General features: G+C 45.6%; 1 protein-coding gene across 1 annotated transcript in view; it reads right to left on the bottom strand.

The window, feature by feature from the left end:
• FZR1 (fizzy and cell division cycle 20 related 1) overlaps positions 1 to 4,751 on the bottom strand; it is a 36,135-nt gene extending 31,384 nt beyond the window's left edge. The window contains exon 1 of the mRNA XM_070747053.1: positions 4,620 to 4,751. The gene's annotated coding sequence lies outside the window, so the exon portion shown is untranslated. The remainder of the gene's footprint in view (positions 1 to 4,619) is intronic.
• Positions 4,752 to 13,768: the final 9,017 nt, after the last annotated feature.

The following is a 13,768-nucleotide window of genomic DNA, read 5'->3' on the forward strand; positions in this document are numbered from 1 at the left end:
TAGTTGAGGGGAACCAGGGGGACTTTTGCCCAGGTTCACCTGGTATACCAGTTGCTGCCCTATTTGGACCAGGAGGCTTTGCGCAGTCACTTAGGCCCTCATCACCTCCCGTCTTGATTATTGCAATGCCCTCTACATAGGGCTACCTTGAAGAGTGCTCAGAGACTGCAAATAGTCCAGAATGTAGCCATGCGAGCTGTTATGTGTGTACCTTGGTACACCCATATAAAACCAACGCTCCGTGAGCTGCACTGGCTACTAATTAGTCTCTGGTCACAATTCAAGGTGTTGGATATCACTTATAAAGCCTACATGGCTTAGGACCAGATTATCTTCGGGAATGTCTCCTGCCGCACACCTCCCAGAGACCAATAAGATCTCACAGGTTTGGCTTTCTCCAGATCCCGTCAACTAAGCAATGCAGGTTGGCGGGGCCGTGGAGGAGGGCCTTCTCTGTAGCTGCCCCGCCTCTTTGGAACCAACTCCCCCTTGATGTCCATAGTCTTCGGAGAGGGGCGGCATACAAATCCAAATAATAAATAAATAAATAAATAAATAAATAAATAAATAAATAGTCCTCTCACCCCACTGGCCTTCTGAAAGGCAGTGAAGATCTAGCTTTGTTGGCAGGCCTGAGGGCCATGAATACTACTATCTGTCACGGCCGAATTGCATTGATAGGATAGGTATGGTTGTTTGGTTGTTTGGATTGTTGTAGGCTTATAATGGGATTTTATTGTTTTTATTATTTTAATGTGTTTAGTATTAATTTTGACTTCATCTATTATTGTATTATATTGTGTTTTTATATGGTTGTAAGCCGCCTTGAGTCCCACGGAATTGGGCGGTATAGAAGTCAAATAATAAATAAATTGGCTGGGGCTAAGAATTCATTGTTCTCCATACAATTAAACTTATCATTTAAACAATCACATCTTCTGTGAGATCACCATTCTCATGATCTATTATAGACAGTAAACTCCTCGGTGCTCACCTGTTTAACATCTGATAAAGCATCATAATGATAGTACCACAGAAAGACAAACAATTCAAAATTTCCTCACTGCTATGTAAATTCGAAAAGGTCTTAAAAAACCTTGAGAACTAATGCTTACCAAGTTTTTACCAAACTCTGCAATGTTTCTCTACAAAACAGTGTCAGGTACACTCACGTTCCTTCAATGCCTGTGCATACCTACCTATCAAAGAAACCTTTTATTACCCGAAATCAGTTTTGACTATAAGAAATGTAACCAACATTTTTTTTGCAGAAACATGAATCCAATACTTATGGCATAAGAAAATGAAGCATAAATCCCAATTATATGTAGACATGTGAAAAGTCATAAATATGTGTATTCTCTTTTCCTCACCTGAAGTACTAGATGTCTGTGAATGTCATAGAAAACACTCTTTTTATTTTCCATATTAAAAACATGTACTCCTTAAAATGTATTTCTGCACCTCAGAAAGTTGTGACACAAGGTCTTCCTTGCCCCTCTGAATGAGTTATTATGCTGATAAACTTTGATGAACTTTTCATTTCAATTTGTCTCTCCTGTCTGGTTTATCTGACACACCGCTTGAAGCTATTTATTAGCTCCATCAACCAGCAAGTAGCTTCTGAGTAGTTATTCAAGACTTTCTCTAAATTCCACAAGTGTGCCAATTCAAGGCCTTTCTTAGGCATCAGTCACCTGGATAACTTTGGGCCACTGTCTCTCAGACCCACCCAACACATATATTTGTTATGTGGAAAATAAGAAGTATCAAGTATGTTTGTCATCTTGAATTGACCCAAATATATAAAAAGTGACTTAAAATATTATACACATAACAAAGTGAAATCCGTTGCCAGTTCGTTAGCTGGTGTTGACCTTCATACAGAGTTTCTCCCAAAATAGAACTCAGGATGCAATGTATTATCAAGGTTTATGTGCAGGTCCAAAAAAGGTGCCCTTTTGTGACTGATAGATTGAAATGTTGTCAATGCAGAGATTTTGTAAGTGCTGCCAAAAAATTTTGGTATGGCACTCAGTGTGCCAACAAGCACTGTAATAATTATTACCGTTTCCCCCAAAATAAGACTGATAATAAACCCAATCTGTCTTTTGAGTTGCATGGCAATCAGGCCAAGCAGCTAATTTAAGTTATTAGATTTGTATGCCGCCCCTCTCCGGAGACTCAGAGCGGCTCAAAACAATAACAATGTAAACAAATCTAATACATTTAAAAAACATATAAAAACCCATTATTAAAACCATACAACACATATCATACATAAATAATATAAACCCAGGGGCTCAATTTCCCCATGCCTGACGATATAGGTCTTCAGTAACTTACGAAAGGCAAGGAGGGTGGGGGCGCTTCTGATCTCCCAGGGGAGTTGATTCCAGAGGCCCTGGCCCGTCACAGAGAAGGCTCTTCCCCTGCCCACCAGACAACATTGTTTAGTCGATGGGACCTGGAAAAGGCCAACTCTGTGGGACCTAATTGGTCGCTGGGATTTGTGTGGCAGAAGATGGTTCCGAAGGTATTCTGGTCCGATGCCATGAAGGGCTTTATAGGTCATTACCAACACTTTAAATTGTGACCAGAAACTAATCGGCAACCAATGCAGGCCGTGGAGTGTTGACGAGATGTGGGCGAATTTTGGGAGACCCATGATAGTTCTCGCGGCCACATTCTGCACGATCTGGAATTTCCGAACACTCTTTAAAGGTAGCCCCATGTAGAGACTGTTGCAGTAGTTGAACCTCGAGGTGATGAGGGCATGAGCGACTGTGAGTAATGACTCCCTGTCCAAATAGGGACGCAACTGGTGCACCAGGCGAACCTGGGCAAACGCCCTCCTCACCACAGCCGAAATATGATGTTCTAATGTTAACTGTGGATCGAGGAGGACGCCCAAGTTGTGAACCCTCTCCGAGGGGGTCAAAGATCCCCCCCCCAGGGTGATGGACGGACAGATGGAATTATCCTTGGGAGGCAAACCCACAGTCTTGTCAGGGTTCAGTTTGAGCCTGTTGACACCCATCCAGACCCTAACAGCCTCCAGGCACCGGCACATTACTTTCACTGGTTCACTGACTGGACATGGGGTGGAGATGTACCATCAGCATATTGATGATACCTCATCCCATGTCCTTGGATGATCTCACCCAGCGGTTTCATGTAGATGTTAAAAAGTAAGGGGGCGAGAGGACCAACCCGAGGTACCCCACAAGGGAGAAACTTAGAGAGCGACCTCTGACCCCCCACTAACACCGACTGTGACCACCGGAGAGGTAGGAGGAGAACCACTGCAGAACAGTGCCTTCCACTCCCAACCCCTCCAGCTGGCGCAGAAGGATACCATGGTCGATGGTATCGAAAGCCGCTGAGAGGTCAAGAAGCACCAGGACAGAGTGCTTATTTCAGGGTTCAAAAAAATTTAAGACAGGGTCTTATTTTGGGGAAAACACAAGTATTCTATTACCTCATATGTTAAAGTAGCAACATCTGAAAGAGCCCAAAAGGAGTTGGGTGGCTTGTAAATGCCAATAATAAATAAATAAATAATCTGTTGTCCTCAAAGGGCATTGCACTAACATTCCTAACAGGTAATATTTGCCTAATACAAATACTTCTGGGCAATAATAAAACGAAAAGCCCAAATAAAACACAACTCTATATTTGACATGATCACAGCAGTGAACCAACAAAAAAAAGCAAGCATAATATGCATCCCTTCTATCATTTTTCCTGATGAAAAAAAGAAAAGGAGAATGGGAATTTTTTTCCTCCTAGGGCTTCAAAATTCCCAATAAATAAATAAAATAAAAAATCCCACCTATCCTAACCATCACCCATCAAGTGCATACCTGTTTTTAAAGCCCCTCAAGCTCCCCTTTAAACCACCAAATTGTTCAGCTGACACACAAATGCCTCCCCATCCCCTAGCCAGCCTTGCTTGGGTTCAAAACCTAAGCCTGATAAAATTAAGACATTTCCGCATCTTAACACAAAACGTTGAGGTTTTTTTAATTCAAGAAATGCAATGCACAAATCCTGAGTCCCATTGGGAGTGGGTGGCATAGAAATCAGATGGATGGATGGATGGACAGACAGACAAGTGGGCAGTATTAAACAAATACAGGTAAATATAATTCATCTCCCAGGTCTCCTTCAGTCTAGTGACTAGTCTATGCTATCCATTGGGGGGAAAGGGGGGAGCTGCGCTTAGCATCTATGACTGGACGAAGGATGGAGATCATAACCAAGCATTGGGGAATTAAACCTCCAGCTTCCTATGAGGAACCCTCAGCGCTGCAAATCGCTTTTTATTACAGAGAGCAAGAGATGCCCCAGAAGAAGCCTACAGAGGACAAGGGGCTGCCTCCCGTCTCCTCCATATCCACCCTCCGCCTTGAATGCCTGTCAGCTGAACGCTCCCGTAACAAGACGGTCCTTCCCACCGCATCCAAGCCCAGGCAGCCCCGTCCCGACAGCATCACACGGGGACGCGACGGAGCCTTTCTCCACAAGCCCCGCGCACGCTTTCGCCTGAAGGGCAAAGGAGAAAAGAATGGACCCCTCAGGTTAAGGAAAGAAGCATCTACCCTCCTCCCTCTCACCTGCCCTCAGCGAGAGCCATCCAATATGGCGCCGGTCTGACTCTCCTGCCCTCCCCTTTTGCCCCGCCCACTCTTCCTTCCTCCTCACCGGCGCGCAAGGCGTGACGGGAAGAGAAGGCCAACCCCTCCCCCTCCGCCCCACACCTCCAATCCGCAGCAGCCTTCTCGGGCTCGTTCTCTGATTCGTCCCGTTCGAATCAATACAATTCTGAAGGGAGCGTAGCCCTAGCAACGGTCCCGCGGCCTAGCCGAGAATCCAGCAAGGTTGCTTTTGCGCGAGATAACCGAAGCACTCAAGTAGGGAAGGCGGGCGGGGGAGTAGCAAATTGGGTTGCGGAACGGGCTTTTGCCTTTCTTCCTTCATATAGAAAGCCGATTGTTTAAAAAAAATATTATTATTATTGTTGTTGTTGTTATTGTTGTTGTTGTTGTTATTATTATTATTATTATTATTATTATTATTATTATTAGCAGTAGCAGTAGCAGTAGCAGTAGTAGTAGTCGTCAGGGGTGGGCTACTGCCAGGACGGGTGGGGGAGGACGCAGTGGGGTAGTGAAAATGGAGCTCCACCCCAGAGCACCCAATTTGCACTGAAAGATGTTGAAAGAAAATGCATAAGACATACCCACAGTGTGGCAGTAAAAATGTTGGTAGCCCTTCACTGGTAGTAGTATTATTAGTATTAGTATTATTAGTATTAATCTATTAGTAGTAGTAGTAATCTATTAGTATTATTATTAATCGAATTAATTAGCCTATTAGATGTCAAAGTCCTCTTTGAACACCATGGACAAACATCACATTATTATTATTGTTAATATTGTGCTAATATATAATATTGTTAATAACAATAAGTAGTGAGTTGCTACCGGTATGGTAGATGGTGCAATAGTATCACAGTGTGGTGCGCGCGCAGCTTCAATTCTCATATGAATGCATCCCAGTGTATTTACTTTGTGCGCATGCGCAGAAGCAAAATCTTGTGAGGGAATGCGCACATGTGTGAGATTTCGGCAATTTTCGTGGAAGCAAAAATCACTGAAATCTCTCTTGCACGCGCGTCCCGTCGCAAGATTTCAGCTGGAACATGCACACGTGCAAGAGAAATGAAGTGTGCACAGCGCACCAGTAGCAATAATGACAATCCAATAATAGTAATAATAATGATGATGATGATGGAGCTGAGAAAGGAGGGGAGTTCCTAACATTGGGATGGTTTTTAAAGGAAATGGGGAGCGACAGGCGGCTCTGAAAAAGTGTCTGGTTTTTAATGTTGACCATTAAGCCTCTGAATTAGATGCAGGGTCAGCCATTTACAAGTTGATTAACAAGGCATGACCTGTATACTATAGTGGATGGTATTTACACACCAGGAAGTGCAGTTTCCTACCGAAAGGATAGCATAAAAAATAATTACTATAAAGAGCATAAGAAATTCAATATTATAATATCCTGCCATAAGGAGACAGACTAACACTGGTAGAACAGCTTGAACGTCTTGAAAAGGAGAATAGAATAGAATAGAATTCTTTATTGGCCAAGTGTGATTAGACACACAAGGAATTTGTCTTGGTGCATATGCTCTCAGTGTACATAAAAGATAGCAAAAGGTTGACAGTGTTGAGGGAATTATTTGTTTAGTAGAGTGATGGTGTTTGGTAAAAACCTGTTCTTGTGACTAGTTGTCTTGGTGTGCAGTGCTCTGTAGCGAAGTTTTGAGGGTAGGAGTTGAAACAATTTGTGTCCAGGATGTGATGGGTCAGTAAATATTTTCACTGCCCTCTTTTTGACTTGTGCAATGGAAGGCAGGTTGTCAGCAATTGTTTTTTCTGCAGTTCTAATCAGTCTAAAATTCCAGGTGACAAGATGCTGGATAGGATAGGAATAGGAGATGGGATTGGCTTCCTTATTGGCCAAATGTGATTGGACATACAAGGAATTTGTCTTTGTACAGTGGTACTTCTACCTACAAACACCTCTACTTACAAACTTTTCTAGATAAGAACCGAGTGTTCAAAATTTTTCTGCCTCTTCTCAAGAACCATTTTCCACTTACAAACCTAAGCCTCCATGGGGCCTCTCTAGGAATCTCATGGGAGGAAACAGGGCCTCCACCCTCCCTGTGGTTTCCCCAATTGCACACATTATTTGCTTTTACATTGATTCCTATGGGAAAAATTGCTTCTTCTTACAAACTTATCTACTTAAGAACCTGGTCACAGAACGAATTAAGTTTGTAAGTAGAGATACCACTGTGTGTGTGTGTGTGTGTGTGTGTGTCTGTCTGTCTCTGTCTGTCTGTCTGTCTGTCTGTCTGTCTGTCTATCTATCTATATCTATATATATATTAATCATTAATGTTGTAGGAGACTCTGAATATACTGTGTACACTAAGAAAACAAACTGATGGATCATTTGAATAAATCAATCTAGAGATCTCATTTTGAGGCAGAAATGGCCAGGCTCAAGTATTCTACTTTGAACAAACCCCCACTCTCTGGAAAAGGCTGCAGTATTGGAAAAAGTGTAAAGAAAAGTAAAGAGGATGACCAGCAGCATGGGAAATGGCTTAGTTACAATGGTGATGTTGAGAGGCCTGAAAGAGTGGGTTTGGGACTGCCCATCATAGAGGAAATATATTGATGTCACTAGGAGTTGAAAACGTTCTGTACTTGACTGTACAACAGCAATTAATCATAAGGAGATAACAGTCAAGGGAAGAGTTGAGGCAGAGTAAACAACAGAAGAATGTTTATTTGAATCAAGTATAAATAAGCATATTTGCTTCTTACCTACTTCTTTTTAGTATACTCTCTTGGATACACATTGTACTGTTTTGCAACCAAGCTATTGCAACATTAATCTGGGAATAAATCACACCGAACACTAGAATATTTACTTCTCAATAAATCCACTAGAAGTGACTATAGGCAAAACTATTTTTGTTGAATTTTTAATCTAAATTGTTTCAGTTTGAATTGGAAAGTGACCCACATAATGCCAGGAGAGGAGAAAGATGGGGAGGGGAGAGAAGAAATTGAGAAGATATTTAGGTAAATTAAATTATAAATTTAATAATGGTTAGATTAATAATGGTTCTGGGATCACTGTTAATGATTCAAGTAAATGGCCTTGATATGCCCCTGAAATACTTCTGCTATGTGAGCTCTATATTAATGGTCTTCCAGGTGTAATTCAGGTAACATCTTAATGGACTTAGGAGACATGCCTTTTCCATCATTATTCCTGAGTTTTGAAAAAAAAGCCTGAAAAAAAACACAAGTCATGTGTAAGAATGTAGATTCACCTCCCCATATTATAAGCTTTGCACAAGACTTGGAGGTCGTCCATGACTTTTGTGTATCTTGCCTCAACCATCGCTGACACACTCTCTCTAGATACTGAGCTGATGAATACAGTAGTCCCTCACCTATCGCTGGTGTTACGTTCCAGACCTGGCCGCGATAGGTGAAATCCGCGATGGGGAATTTATCGACTGATAGTCCTTATTTAAGTATTTATATTGTAATTGTTTGGTAAGTTTTCATTGTTTTAAGTGTTTATAAACCCTTCCCACACAGTATTTATTTTAGATACAGTATTTAAATACAGTATTTACAATTTTAGATATATTTTTTTTTGAAAAACCTGCCGATCGAGTTCGGCGGGCTGTTTAAATCTGCCGATCGACTTCCTCAGAAACCCGTGATGAAGTGAAGCCGCAATAGGTGAAGCGCGGTATAGCGAGGGACTACAGTAAACGTATTGGTAAAGCGGCCACCACATTTTTTAGACCAGTGATGGCAAACCTTCTTTGGCTCGGGTGCCAAAAGGGTGCACGTGCGCACAATAGCATGCACGCAAGTGCTCACACCCATTATGCAATCCCCTTCCCCCATCCATGCGCACAGGCCTCACTGAAGCTGTTGAGCTCTCCTACTACTTAACTTCAAATAGTTGCAACCAGGCTTCCCACACCTCAGCCCATTTCTTCTGCAGCCGTGAAGGCTTTCCGGAAGGCCTCTGTAGCCGATAACAGAGGCCTTCAGAAACCCTTCCCAGCTGCAGAAGAAATGGGCTAAGGTGTGCGAAACCTGGCTGCAATTGTCCAAAGCTGAAAATGTTCCTGAAGATCTCTGACAGCAAAAAGGAGACTGGGGGTGACACACACAAATGAACTTCCTGTTTTTGCTCTCCCCTGAAGCCTGGGGAGAGCGAAAACAGCCAAAAAGAAGGCCAAAAATCAGCTGAGCTGACAGGGCAGTGCCTCACGTGCCCTAAGATACAGCTCCACGTGCCACCTGTGGCACAAGCGCCATAGGTTCGCCATCACTGCTCTAGACTCACAAAGAGCATGGCTTAATAAGAAACTGACTGAACATACAAAGCTATGAACAGTGGCATTCCATGGAATCAATTTTAACATACGTACTTGTAAGCGATTTGGAATGCAAAAACCCCTCCAAATGTCACTTCCTCTTTTGTTGAAAAAATAAGTTTTTAAAAAGTGGCAAGTAGTGATTACTCTTAAGCAATATAGAGAGCCAGTTTTGCGTAGTGGTTAATGTGGTGGCCTAGAAACCAGGAATTCTAGTCTTCGTTTATGCACAAAAACTAGCTGAGTGACTTTGGATCAGTTATTCTCTCAGCCCAATCTACCTTACAGCATAGTTGGGAGAATAAGGAGGCAGGAATTTAAGAAAAAATCCCTCCTTAAACATTTCCCACTTTTTGTGGGATGGGACATCTACAGTCGTTCTCCTTTACCATTATACATTATGCCTTTATAGACAACAACTATCATACTTGGAATCCTGCATACAGAAAGCCTATCTTATAACTTAGATTAATAAGAATTTATTTTATACAACAATCTCATCTTAATATCTACCGCTCACATAATAAAATTCAATTCAATTCAATTTATTAGATTTGTATGCCACCCATCTCTATAGACTCGGGGCGGCTCACAACAATAATAACACAATAGTACAATATATAACAAATCTAATAATTAAAAGTCATTAAAAATCTATTATTAAAAAGAAAACATACACACAAGCATACCATGCATAAACTATAGGCCCGGGGGAGATGTCTCAGTTCCCCCATGCCTGGCGGCAGAGGTGGGTTTTAAGAAGTTTACGAAAGACAAGGAGGGTGGGGGCAATTCTAATCTCCGGGGGGAGCTGGTTCCAGCTGGTTCCTCCCCTGGCCACCCATTTTGTTCGTCCCCCCTTCAGCACCGGTAGCTCTCACCCACCAGTGCCGTCCAGGGGGGTTGGGCTGTTGTTCCTCGCCTAGCAGCATTGTCAGCCTTCATCGGCCGGTATCCCTGGCTCCTCAGATCTCTTTGGTTGCCCTCCAACGCCGGCAGCAGGCTGCTCCCACCGACCGGCATCCTCGGCATCCTCGGCCCCGTTGAGCGGGCATTATTCTCCCAGCCACCACTCTGGTCTCCATTCTATCCTCCCACGTCCCTTCGCCTCTATCGCCTCGGCACCCGTCACTCCCACTCCCTGTTAGGGAGGGTCAGTTCGCGGCGACGTCTTTCCGCCTCCATTCTTCCCTCGGCGTCTAGGAGCGGCCGCCATCTTCCGCGCCCCAGCTGATCCTCCCGGCTGGTCTCTTGGCGCTGTTGTCCCGGCACCCACAAAAACGGCAGCATTCACTCTCTGAACCCCCAAACCATAAATCTCAGAAGAGCAGCAGCTCCACCACCCTCTCGATGCTCAGACCGGAACTGGAATTATATCCCATTCTACCTATATAATATTGTACTTTAATTAAGAAACCTTTTCTCAATCTCCTACATTCTTGATATACATAATTTATCCTTTGAATAGCACTGAATACATATGTTTTTATTTATTTATTTATTTATTTATTGGATTTGTATGCCGCCCCTTTCCAGAGACTCGGGGCGGCTAACAGCGACAATAAAACAGTGTACAATAGTAATTTGGTATTGATGATTAAAAATCAATTAATATAAAAACCAAACATACATACATACATACCATGCATAGAATTGTAAAGGCCTAGGGGGAAAGAGGATCTCAATTCCCCCATGCCTGGCGGCAGAGGTGGGTTTTAAGTTGTTTACGAAAGGCAAGGAGGGTGGGGGCAGTTCTAATCTCTGGGGGGAGTTGGTTCCAGAGGGCCGGGGCCGCCACAGAGAAGGCTCTTCCCCTGGGTCCCGCCAGGCGACATTGCTTAGTTGACGGGACCCGGAGAAGATCCACTCTGTGGGACCTAACTGGTCGCTGGGATTTGTGCAGCAGAAGGCGGTCCCTGAGGTAATCTGGTCCGGTGCCATGAAGGGCTTTATAGGTCATAACCAACACTTTGAATTGTGACCGGAAACTGATCGGCAACCAATGCAGATTGCGGAGTGTTGGTGTAACATGGGCATATTTGGGAAAGCCCATGATTGCTCTCGCAGCTGCATTCTGCACGATCTGAAGTTTCCGAACATTTTTCAAAGGTAGCCCCATGTAGAGAGCGTTACAGTAGTCAAGCCTCGAGGTGATGAGGGCATGAGTGACCGTGAGCAGTGACTCCCGGTCCAAGTAGGGTCGCAACTGGTGCACCAGGCGAACCTGGGCAAACGTCCCCCTCGCCACAGCTGAAAGATGTTTCTCTAATGTGAGCTGTGGATCGAGGAGGACGCCCAAGTTGCGAACCTTCTCTGAGGGGGCCAGTGATTCTCCCCCCAGGGTAATGGACGGACAGATGGAGTTGTCCTTGGGAGGTAAGATCCACAGCCACTCCGTCTTGTCTGGGTTGAGTTTGAGCTTGTTGACACTCATCCAGGCCCTAACATCCTCCAGGCACCGGCCCATGGGGTGGAGATGTATAACTGGGTATCATCGGCGTATTGATGATACCTCACCCCATGCCCTTGGATGATCTCACCTAGCGGTTTCATGTAGATATTAAATAGCAGGGGGGAGAGGACCGACCCCTGAGGCACCCCACAAGGGAGAGACCTAGAGGTCGACCTCTGATCCCCTACTAACACCGACTGCGACCGACCAGAGAGGTATGAGGAGAACCACTGAAGAACAGTGCCTCCCACTCCCAACCCCTCTAGTCGGTGCAGAAGGATACCATGGTCGATGGTATCGAAAGCCGCTGAGAGGTCAAGAAGCACCAGGACAGAGGACAAGCCCCTGTCCTGGGCCCGCCAGAGATCATCCATCAACGCGACCAAAGCAGTTTCCGTGCTGTAGCCGGGCCTGAATCCAGACTGTTGAGGACCTAGATAATCGGCTTCTTCCAAGGACCGCTGGAGCTGAAGTGCCACCACCTTCTCAACAACCTTCCCCATAAAGGGAAGGTTGGAGACTGGACGGTAGTTATTGAGTATGGCTGGGTCCAGGGAAGGCTTCTTGAGGAGGGGGCGCACAAGTGCCTCCTTATAAGGAGCCGGAAAGGACCCACTCCCCAAGGAGGTGTTGACAATCTCCCGGACCCAGCTCCGTGTCACCTCTCGACTGACCGAAACCAACCAAGAGGGACACGGATCCAGTAGACAGGTGGCGGAACACACAGCTCCAATGGCCTTGTCCACTTCCTTAGGTGTCACTAAGTCAAACCTCTCCCAGACAGATGGACAAAGACGTTTAGCCCCAGTCACCTCGACTGACTCGTTGTCAGTTGACTCTGTTTTACAATTGGAGTCGAGATCCGCTCGAATCCGAGCAATTTTATCAGCGAAAAACGTGTTAAAATCCTCGGCACTACTCTGCAAGGGCTCCCTAACTCCTCCCTGGTTAAGAAGGGAGCGGGTTACCCTAAACAGAGCGGCCGGGTGGGATTCCGCTGATGCAATCAAGGTGGCATGATACGCGCATCTTGCTGCCTTGAGTGCCACTTTGTAAGTCATAATATGAGCTCTTACAAGTGTTCGATCGGATTCGGACTTACTCTTCCTCCATCGCTTCTCTAGACGTCTCTTCTGGCATTTCAACTCCCGGAGCTCCTCGTTGAACCATGGAGCTCTACGGGGTCTAGTGCCGCGGAGAGGTCGCAGCGGTGCAATTCGGTCAAGGGCCTCCGCTGCAGCCTTGTTCCAGGCCTCAGCCAGAGACTCTGCCGAATTGTGGACGAGTGCATCTGGAAGATCCCCAAGCGCCTTCTGAAAGCCTTCTGGATCCATCAGGCGCCTGGGGGGGAACAACTTAATCGGTTCCGCCTCCCTCCGAGGGAGGATTGGAGCCAGGAAGTCAAGCCGCAGTAGAAAATGGTCTGACCATGACAAAGGCAATACTTCTAAGCCCCTTAATCTCAGACCATTACTCAGTTGCTCAGAGAGGAATACCATGTCAGGTGCGTGCCCTCCCTTATGAGTTGGACCCTGCACTACTTGAGTCAGGTCCATGGCTGACATGGTGGCCATGAACTCCTGTGCCAGCCCAGAAGATCCGCCGAGCGACGGCAGGTTGAGGTCCCCCAAGACCATAAGCCTAGGGAACCTCACCGCCAGCCCGGCCACCTCCTCCAGCAGCACAGGCAGGGCTGTTGACACGCAGCTGGGAGGCAGGTACGTGAGTAACAAGCCCACCTGAACCCCTAGGTCCAACTTCACCAGGAGGGACTCGCAACCCGCAATCTCTGGAGCAGTGAGTCTACGCAGGCACAGGCTCTCTCTGGCTATAATAGCCACTCCTCCCCCCCTTCCCTGGGGTCGAGGCTGATGCCATATCCGAAACCCGGCTGGGCAGATTTCAGAGAGAGGAACTCCTCCCTCCGGGCCCAGCCAGGTTTCGGTCACACAAGCCAGGTCGGCCTCCTCATCCAGGATCAAATCCCGGATGAGGAGAGCTTTATTTACTACCGACCTGGCATTGAGTAGCAACAGCTTGAGCCCAGGGCCAGAGTTACACTCATCACCAGTATCCAGGGTTGAGCTCATGGAGCCAGAACAAGGAATTGTTATTAAACAACGATCTCTTGTTCTCCTTGAACGGCTAACTCCGCGGCTCCCGCCATATCTGCCTCTCCCCAGCAACACCGGGATATTCCGACCCTCCGCCACCCCAGAGATCGATGCCCCCTCTCCTCCTGCCCTTCCAACGTCAGGTGGGCCAAATATATCATTCATACTATTTCCAATCATCTCATCCATGTCATAACTCCACTC

Source organism: Erythrolamprus reginae, chromosome 1 (assembly GCF_031021105.1).
Source record: "Erythrolamprus reginae isolate rEryReg1 chromosome 1, rEryReg1.hap1, whole genome shotgun sequence".
In the NCBI taxonomy this organism is placed as follows: Eukaryota; Metazoa; Chordata; class Lepidosauria; order Squamata; family Dipsadidae; genus Erythrolamprus; species Erythrolamprus reginae.